The sequence below is a fragment of the Lepidochelys kempii genome, chromosome 2 (genome assembly GCF_965140285.1).
Source record: "Lepidochelys kempii isolate rLepKem1 chromosome 2, rLepKem1.hap1, whole genome shotgun sequence".
Classification (NCBI taxonomy): domain Eukaryota; kingdom Metazoa; phylum Chordata; order Testudines; family Cheloniidae; genus Lepidochelys; species Lepidochelys kempii.
The window spans coordinates 252953977-252963812 of NC_136381.1; positions in this window are offsets into that span (position 1 = coordinate 252953977).

The window sequence follows — 9836 nt, forward strand, 5'->3', positions numbered from 1 at the left end:
CCGTCTGTGCAGTTTTCTCTCTTTAGCCTACTATTGGGCCTAGATTCCTAAGCTGCCCACATTCTCCACCAATGTCCTACTCCAATAATGTCCTCAGGGGGCTCGGAGGCCCAGTTGTCAGCATCTACTGAGTCATGGGGCAGTGGTAGGGGACCCTGCCCGCTCCACCAGGCTCTGACCCAGAGCCCTAGGAAGGTCGGTAGTGTTTGACCCCTGGGGGTACCCTCTGAGTTACCCTCCCTGGGCTACTTCCCATCACTGCTTCTCTCCCAGGTAAGGAAAAGGAAACCAAACAGTCAGCCCCAACCAGGCTCAGCATACAGTCCTGGTACTTCAGAAAGGCCCCTCTAGCCCCTTTTGGCAGTAGCCTTCAGGGTAGGTTTACACTCCTCTCCAGCCTTCTGAGTTGCGTTGATCAGTTTTTAACCCTGTCTCCAGTAAAGCATGCTCTGCAGGCTTGGAGGGGTTGTGCTAGCTGGGCCCAGTACTGCTCTTTAACTTTTTCCATCCCAGTGTGGCGTTTGTATACCCCACCACACCTATTTTGAGGAATATATATATGCCTTGGGCTGATCATCTACACAGGGGACAGTTTCACTCTGGTTGAGTAGCTGAATCTTGCCACTGCCATTATCAATTCTATTCCTCTCTTAACCCACAGAATACTATTACTAAGTGTTTATCTAGTGTAGGGGTGGAATTTTCATAAGCACTAGGTGCTGGCCACATTCTTCTCCTGCGGGAGTAGTTTTAGTGTGAGCTCTTAGCACTTACTTTCTGAAGAGGATATTATTTGTATTATAGTAACACTGAAGGGCTCCAACCAGGATTCCATGGTGCTAGGTGCAAACACATGACCATAAGACAGTTCCTGCTTTTAGAAGTTTAGTATCTAAAGGAAATCTGTTCAATCTTAGGGGCTCATTTAAAAAAAAAAAAACTACTAACTTTTTTTCTTTCTGGTCAATACCATTCTGATTCTGCCTGATTTGTTAAGGGTAAAATATAATTCCAGAAATCTTTGTTTGTGCTAGTGTCCTCATGTGTGACAATGTGAGGTTTCATCCAGCTGCAGAACATCAGGCCAGTTAGATTTCTGCAACCTCCTATTCCATGTCACTCATGCATCCTCACTCTTTCTACTTACTCCTCTCTCATCACCTCCCAAAGGGCAAGGTATCCATATATTATCATTTCTTAGTCTTGGTACAGTTAACACTGAGGTAAATTCACATAATTCCAGGTGGTTAATGTTATGGGTTATTGTGACAGGGTTGGGACTCACCACCACAGCACCTCCTGTTGGTTCTTCCAGGAATTAGTTCAGTCCATGTGGTGCGCCCTCCGCTGGTGGTGTCCCATCCATCTCTTGCCCACTGTTGGCATCTGGACCCCCATTGCTCCCTTCTCACTGCCCTCTGACAGTGCCCCCTAGTCCACACTCACCCCCTTCCAGGGGTGGGTTGGCAGCAGTCTTTCCGCTTCGCCCCAGACACAGTGGCCAACCACACCTCCAAAGTCTAACCCCTTTTGTCAGAGGTCAGGTGCAGTCCACTATGGCCACTTCTAACAGTCAGGTGTAATACAAGGGGGGGACCCAGGCCTGCCCTCTACTCTGGGTCCCAAACCAGGGACCCTCTGGCAGCAGCCTCCTCACCTTCCTTCACTCCCCATGTCTGCCTCTCCTCCCTGGGCCACTTCCCCTTTGGCCCCCTTTCACCTTCTATCAGGGCCTGCAGCCTGGCAGGTACCAGGCTGGAGTTCCCTTCTGCTCCCCCGAGCCTGCACAGTGCTGTACTATCCCAGGTGATGGTCTCCTCACTCAGGAGACAGACCTTCCCCTTTGAAGGTCTAGGAAAGACTGACTACCTCTCACCTGGCAGCCTTTATATAGGGCCTAGCCTGGCCCTGATTGACTGCCTCTTGCTCAGCCCTGATTGGCTCTCTAACAGGCCCTCCCTGATTGGCTGCTGCCTTGCGTAGCTGCTCTGGCCTGCTGTAGCCCAATCTGGCATAGGAGTGGGGCAGCCGCCCCACTACAGTTATGTATGTGAAAAGTTAATAATGTCAATTGACCTCAATGATGGAGTGTGTGGTTGCCTGCTGTCTCCATCTAAACTCAAAAACAGCTGATGGTTTGGTTGTTTTTTTTCCCCTTCAGGATCATTCAGGTTTGCATTGCTGCCAGCAGCTCTCATTTCCGGCTCGCATACTGGCTCCTCCCTGTGATCTAGTCTGTTCCTCTCCTGTACATGGGGTCATCAGCCGAATGCTTTTTCTCCAGAAAGGAAATAAAGCAGCTTGTTTACGAGCAGCTTCTCCACAACTTCGTTTCATGATGTGCTGCCTGACAAGAAAAGATGCTTTGAGTTGATGTATTAGGATAAATTTCCCGGTTCCCTCACATTTTAAAGCATACTTCTTCCTAATGTCTAATGCCCTATCTGAAAGTTAGCAGTGACTGATACGACTTCATTTCCTGTCTTACCATGCCATACCATGCTTTTTTTAATTTGTAAAGCACGTGAGTATGATTTATGTTTTCTTCCTTTGAATATACTGGCTCATAAAGTTTAGCAATTAAATGTCTTTCTCTGAGAGAGCAATTTGTAACCTAAGTAGAGGGAAAAAACAGTTTACTGTGGAAACTGCTAATTTTTTGTCTTACAGTAGAAAACACATTAAAGGAAAACTGGTCAGAAGTGAAGTCCATTTTATTCCCCAAATATCCAGTTGTTATTTACAGGGAATGTTCAGGGTGCAATGTTGGCTTGGTCTGGCCAAGTCCAAATAATATCCTCAGCTAGAGATGGAAAAACTGCTTTCCTTGCAACCTTTTATGTGTTGTTTTAAAATTACCTGTAAAACTTATTTAAATGACAATCCTCAGCTCAGCAGCAAAATAGCCTCCTGTCCAGCCATACCTCTCCTTTAGCTTTCCAAGTGCAAATGGCATTATTTGTTGCTGTTTATTATTTGTATACTTGGAGGTCTCCACTGTGACCGAATCACGACTGCGCTAGGTATTGTACAAATGAATAGTATGACAGCCCTTTCCCTGAAGTGTTTACAGTCTAAAGAGACAAGCGAGGCATCAGGTGGGAAAGAAACAGAAGGACAGTGAGGTATAGTGTCTTGAGCAAAAAGAAAAGGAGTACTTGTGACACCTTAGAGACTAACCAAGTTATTTGAGCATAAGCTTTCGTGAGCTACAGCTCAGCTCACGAAAGCTTATGCTCAAATAAATTGGTTAGTCTCTAAGGTGCCACAAGTCCTCCTTTTCTTTTTGCGAATACAGACTAACACGGCTGTTACTCTGAAACCTGTCCTGAGCAAGGTCATACAACAGGTCATAGCAGTGCCCTATCCAGTTGATCGCTGTATCTCTAGTTTCTAAAACAGGATTTAAAAAGAAAAAAGTGCTGTCTTTGGGAGGTTGAAGAAGGATAATTATTCAGTTTTGACTGGGGAGGGGGAGGTTGTCCCCATCTAATAAACATGTGATAGGATTGAAAGTTAAATTACCAATCCAAACTTTACTGGTGTGAGTAGTCCTCCCTTGCTCACGTGAAGAGTTCCATTGATTTCAGCCACAGGTAGAGGTGCATGACTGGGCCGCCCAAAGAGGGCACCAGTGTGTGGCATTCAGAGGCTGTGCTGCTGGCTGCCAGTACAGGAACCTAGATGAAGACTGAGGGGAGCTTCTCTCAGGTGGCAGAGAATTGTAAGCAAATCCTGTTGTGAATAGAACAGACTTCATTGGTATTTGTGTGGCATTTTTAATCCTTTCCTGGTGTAACGAGTGGTCAGCAATGACAGTTGTTAATCACTCTCTTGTCACCGACCCAGCCATCTGCCCACCAGGTTTTGACCGACCACGGCACCCGTGGTCATCCCTGAAACAGTTTCGAACAGGACAGGGCAATTGTGCGGTCAGTCTCTTCAAACGGGGTTTATCTAATGACCCGCGATGTAGATGCAGTCAACTTCAGGCTACGTTGCACACCCTTGATGAGTGTCTGTTGACTGACTTCGACCGTGGGCTACCGGCGCTTCACCTGGCTGCTGACGATGCAATTAAATGGCTGGGCACACTGCGCATATGCTGAGAGAGAGAGAGCGAATCCTTTCCTCCCTTCGAAAACATATTAGTGATTTTGTTTTCTTCAAGTTTATGGCATTGAGCCAGCCAAACAGTCACCAGGGCCTCAGTTCAGTACGACACTCAAGCACACATTGGTGCTGGCTCTGTAGGCGCTCTGGGACTCAAGCACCCACCAAAAAAATAGGGGGAGCTCAGCACCTGCAGGGCCGTATTAATCTTTTGTGGGCCCTGGCGCTCAGACTGTGGCCCAGCCTCCCGCTCCGCCCGTGCTCTGCCCTGAGGCCCCATCCCTGCTTGGCCTCTTCCCCCTGGGGCCCCGCCCACTGCTCACGGGGCGGGGAGAAGCACACACCAACAGAAACAAGAGTCAGTGCCCATGCACGCACATGTTTCATTTTAAGCTGAATCAGGGCCCAGAACCATAAGCGTTGTGGCTTTATAGAGCGATCTCTCTCCTCCCTTAGTCAGAATAAGCATTTTCTGTCCATTGAAACCTCTGACTTAATGCACCATGAATCCTCTGAGCAAAACCCTTCTCTTCAATCCACACTGCAGATAATTCTCTATTATTTGCAAGAGGGGAATTGCACTCATTTTCAAGCATATGTGTCTAATATTCTAAACAGACATTCTTCCAAAATTTTAATTAACAAAGCTGTGGATTTTTTCCCAATTAAAATCTTGTTTTTAATAGCATTCCACTTCTTTCCCTTGTAGGGTGTTTTTGGTCTCTTTCATCAAGAAGACCATGGGCAAATATTTTCTTCCATTTTTTCAAATGTTCTGTAAGTAGTATTTGCTAAATTATGATATTATATTGGAATTGTGGCTTTTCATCTTGAGTCCCAAAACTGTTTCCCAAGGATATAGGCAGCTGGAATTTTTTTGACCATTTTCCATCACAAAATGCAGTTCTGTCAAAATGTAAACATTTTGCAGGAATATGCGGATTTCAATGAAATTGCTTTTTTTTTTTTTTGCAAGGAAAAAGTCCAAATGTTTCATTTAGACTTTTTATATTATATTAAAATATTATATACGTGGTCAAAATGATAAACTAGAAGGAAAACATTTTGACACAGTTGGAATGACATTTTCATTTCATGGGAAATTTTGAAAATTTGGCTTTTTGTTCTGATTCAATCTTCCCTGCCCCCCTCCACAAAAGTCAGAATTTCTTCTAGAATGGAAATTCCAGTTTCTGACCAGCTCTACATAAGGATCATTTAATCACCCACTGAAATGCAGTTACTGCTGGGGGTGAAATGCAGCAGCTGTGTAACAGCTCACCAAAATCATAAATGGTTTAAGAAAAGAGGGGATGAATACTCTACAACAGTGAAACACTCAAGACCGATCTGAAGTCTCATGAAGTCAATGGAAAGGCTCCTCTTGACTTCAATACGAATCAGACCCTTGGATTGAACAAAATTATTGGAGTTTGCATTTCGCCAGGACACCCTTATTCTTAATAAGGGTGATCATCACATGTGTTCAGATCATACATTTCATTTTAAAATGGCAACTCTAGCAGCCCAGAGCTCCCTCAACATATTTGAGCTTTGTCTCGTTAGTTAGAGGATTGACTGATAGCTCCTGAGTTACCAACACCACTTCCTGCATCACCCTGATGGTGTATTTTAAAGACATCTCCCAGTCAGTACTAACCAAACCTACCTGTCCTTGCTTTGCTCGGACAGGATCACAGCACAGAGTAGCAGGGCTGCTGGCCACATTCAAAATGCATTTTTAATTTATGATGATTAATTCTGCAATATTTAGAATTGTCGCAAACCTGAGAAGTCATCCGTCATGGAGTCAGAGAAATGTAGGGCTGGAAGAGTCCTCTGGAAGTCATCTAGTCTATTCCCCCTGCACGGAGCCAGGGCCAAGTACACCTTAACTATCTCTGACAGGTTTTTGTCCAACCTGTTCTTAAAAACCTCCAGTGATGGGGATTCCACAAACTCCCTAGCTAACTGGTTCTAGTACTTAACTAGTCTTATCATTAGAAAGTTTGACCTAACTCCCCCATGCTGCAAACTAAGCTGATTACTTTTTGTCCTGCCCTTGGTGAACATGAGAGCAATTGGATGACTCTTCTCTTTATAACAACCCTCTACATATTTGAAGACTTTCATCATATCTCCCCTCAGCCTTTTCTTCTCTAAAATAAACCAAGTACTACAGCCCATAGGAGACTGGACTGTTCTGTGCCACATACAGAGAATAAGAGGGACCCAAGTGCTGTAAGTACACTGCAGTGGCATAGAATTGATTAAATGAGCTATACCCAGATAATGTTGGCAAGTGATCCACACCCACATGCTGCTAAGGAAGGTGAAAACCCCCCAGGTTACTGCCAATCTGAGCTCGAGGAAAAATTTCTTCCCGACCCTACATATGGCGATCAGTTAGACCCTGAGCATGTGAGCAAGAACCAGTGACCTAAGCCGCTGAGAGACAGAGTACTCGGTGCCACCTCAGAACCCTGACCCATCCTGCCCAGTGTCCCATCTCCAGCTGTGGCCATCCCTGATGCCTCAGAGGAAGAAGATTTTAAAAAACCCTCCCAGAATACATTGGGATGGGGGATAATCACTTCCTGACCCCTGCTGGTGGCTGGCTGAAACCCCGAAGCATGAGCTTTAGCAACACAAAACATAAACTGGAAGTGAACCTCTGGGCTGTTGAGCTCTGCCACTCCCCACCACCCCACAATCAAAAGCAACCCCAGTACTTTGCACTTGTCTTTACTGAATCTCATCTTATTGATTTCAGACCAGTTCTCCAATTTATCAAAATCCAGATGAAAGTTCCAGGTGGAGTGTAGCCAGGCAGTAAATATCCACAATGGGCTTTTGCCAGGGTGCAATGTCTAACACACTTATCTTGGTGATAAATGCCACATGGTAGGAGCTTAGTGACAGCAAGTGGGCAGGATCTCAAACACAAGAAAGAAGCTCAATCATCATTGTGCTTCCAGCACTGTGCGGGGCATTGGCTTAGCACTGACTTAATAGCTAACTCTTGAATCATAGAATCATAGAATATCAGGGTTGGAAGGGACCTCAGAAGGTCATCTAGTCCAACCCCCTGCTCAAAGCAGGACCGATCCCCAAAAATCATCCCAGCCAGGGCTTTGTCAATCCTGACCTTAAAAACTTCAAAGGAAGGAGATTCCACCACCTCCCTTTGTAACGCATTCCAGTGTTTCACCACCTAGTGAAAAAGTTTTCCCTAATATCCAATCTAAACTTCCCCCACTGCAACTTGAATCACTAGCACAACTTCATGCATCACCTTGGCTTTTCTTTGGTCATCTATCAAATACTGACCTAATCCTTTTAGTCATCAAGATTTCATTCTTCTAACTCTTCAGAAGTTATTTCCCCGCCCCCGTGCATAAATCACAAACACTACTTCCAGCCAGACTGACCTGGCTGTTAGCTTGAGAACGAGAATGAACAAAGGTGAAGATGCCATCTTTGAGTCCACTGTGTGTAGGGTGGGAGGATGTTCTGCAGCAGTCTGCACTGAACTGACACTGCACTGAACTGCACTGAACTGAACTGGGATAGAATGGCCATCTGTCTTGGCAGCACTAAAGGCTTAACACAGAATGCAGAAAAAACAGAAGGCATAAATTACCCAGCTCGATAAACAGTTCGGGTTCCTCAGTGACTTTCCCTCTCCTGTCAAACTAGGCACTAAAACTAGCATAATGTTAGATTGGTTAGGAAAAATAGCAACGTACCAATATGTAGCCATGCCTCCTTTTCTGGTTGGCTGCTTATCAAACAGAGAAGCAATGAGAGCTGAGAATTAGGTCTGACATCCTTGGCAGCTCCCTTGCTGGTTACAGCCAGTAGATGAACAAGAGCTCCATGGAATACCCATCACCCCCATCTTTGATTCATAGGAATTGAATTTAAGCAAAGCAAAGCAGTTAAATCATGTGAACAGTCCCATCCGTATTCAACCAGGGCTTGACCTAACTCCTACTGAAATCAATGGAGAGACTCCTATTAACCTAAGTGCCACTGTACTGGGCCCAATAGCTTAAGCACATGAGTTGTATTAGCTTCTGTTGGGACTACCTCCATGCTGAAAGGACCTATTTAAATGCAGTGCTGAATCAGGGCCTAACTGAATACCAACTGTATCGCAGACCTAGCCCACAGTAGACAGAGGCATCACCTAATGATTGCGAGACTGGGAGCTAGAAACTCACAAGTCCACCTCCCAGCTTTAACACTCCCTTCCCCCATGGCCTTGTCAAATCACCAACCCCTCCCCACCACCGCACCCCGGAAAGTGCATGCAACCACGTGTACAAAAATTGCTGCAAATATGCGTAAAGGGAAACAGCTATCTTTGCCTCTGACTTGCATGAACAATCATCCAGTCTGTGCTTGTAAGCACAGAAATTCTGCTTGCAAAGCAATTGTATATGCATTTAAAAAAAATTATCAGCCCCTTAATCTCTGCCTCCATTTTTCCATCTGTAAATTGGGAAGCACATTCAACTGGCAGGTGTGTTGTGGCAGTTACATCAAAATATTAATATAATGGATTTTGGAACAATCTTTGGTGTTCCTCTGTATCACTGCTGTTTCCTATTTGGCTAACATACTTTGCTTGCAGAATTCATTGGCTCAGATGGATCTTTAGTAGGCGTGGCTCATCTTGACTTCATGGGGTGTACGCCTCCATGACTGACAGATATACTGTATGTATCTTACTGCAGGCAACTTTTCTAACACTAAAGGTCCTTGACATCGGCAGCTTATTGGCAGGGGAATAACCCATATTCTTTACTGAAAACTTTCACAGTATAGAACCTTATAGACCAGAGATGGGCAAACTACGGCCCGCGGGACCCTCCTGCCCGGCCCCTGAGCTCCTAGCCCAGGAGGCTAGTCCCCTCCCCCGCAGCCTCAGTGCAGCGCGCCGTGCTGCTGGCACAACACTCTGGGGGGCCGGGCAGCGCCGGTGCAGAGCCGCGGCCTGACCCGGTGCTCTGGGCGGCGCGGCTGTAGGGCCACCAGCCACCGGTGCTCCAGGCAGCACAGTCAGGGAGTGGGGGCAGGGAGCGGGGGGGGGGAGTGGATAGAGGACAGGGGAGTTGGGGGGGCAGTCGGGGACAGGGGTGTGGATAGGGGTTGGGGCAGTCAGAGGGCAGGGAACAGGGGGGTTGGATGGGGCAGGGATCCCAGGGGGGCAGTCAGGAAGGAGAGGGGGGTTGGATGGGGCAGCAAGGGGCAGTCAGGGGTGGAGGGTCCAGGGGTGGTCAGGGGACAGGAAGCAGGGGGGGTTGGATGGGGCTGGAGTCTCGGGGGAGCCGTCAGGGGGCGAGAAGTGGGGGGGTCAGATAGGAGGCAGGGGGGCCAGGTCACGCCTGGCTGTTTGGGGAGACACAGCCTCCCCTAACTGGCCCTCCATACAATTTTGGAAACCCGATGTGGCCCTCAGGTCAAAAAGTTTGTCCGCCCCTATTGTAGATCCATGACTGCCACTTTGAACAAATTGTCAGCAGGGGCATGATGATGTGGCATTGCTTCCATTGTAATCATTACTGGCAACTCCTCAAGGCTCCATTCCTCCTACGCAAATAGCTACCAGGCCTATTCAAAGAGAGCGGAGCCAACAACAATCAAGTGGAAGGGAGCCCGAGGGAGAATTAGCTGCACATAGACACACAAGTCAATTGAAAAGGAAAAGTGATTTT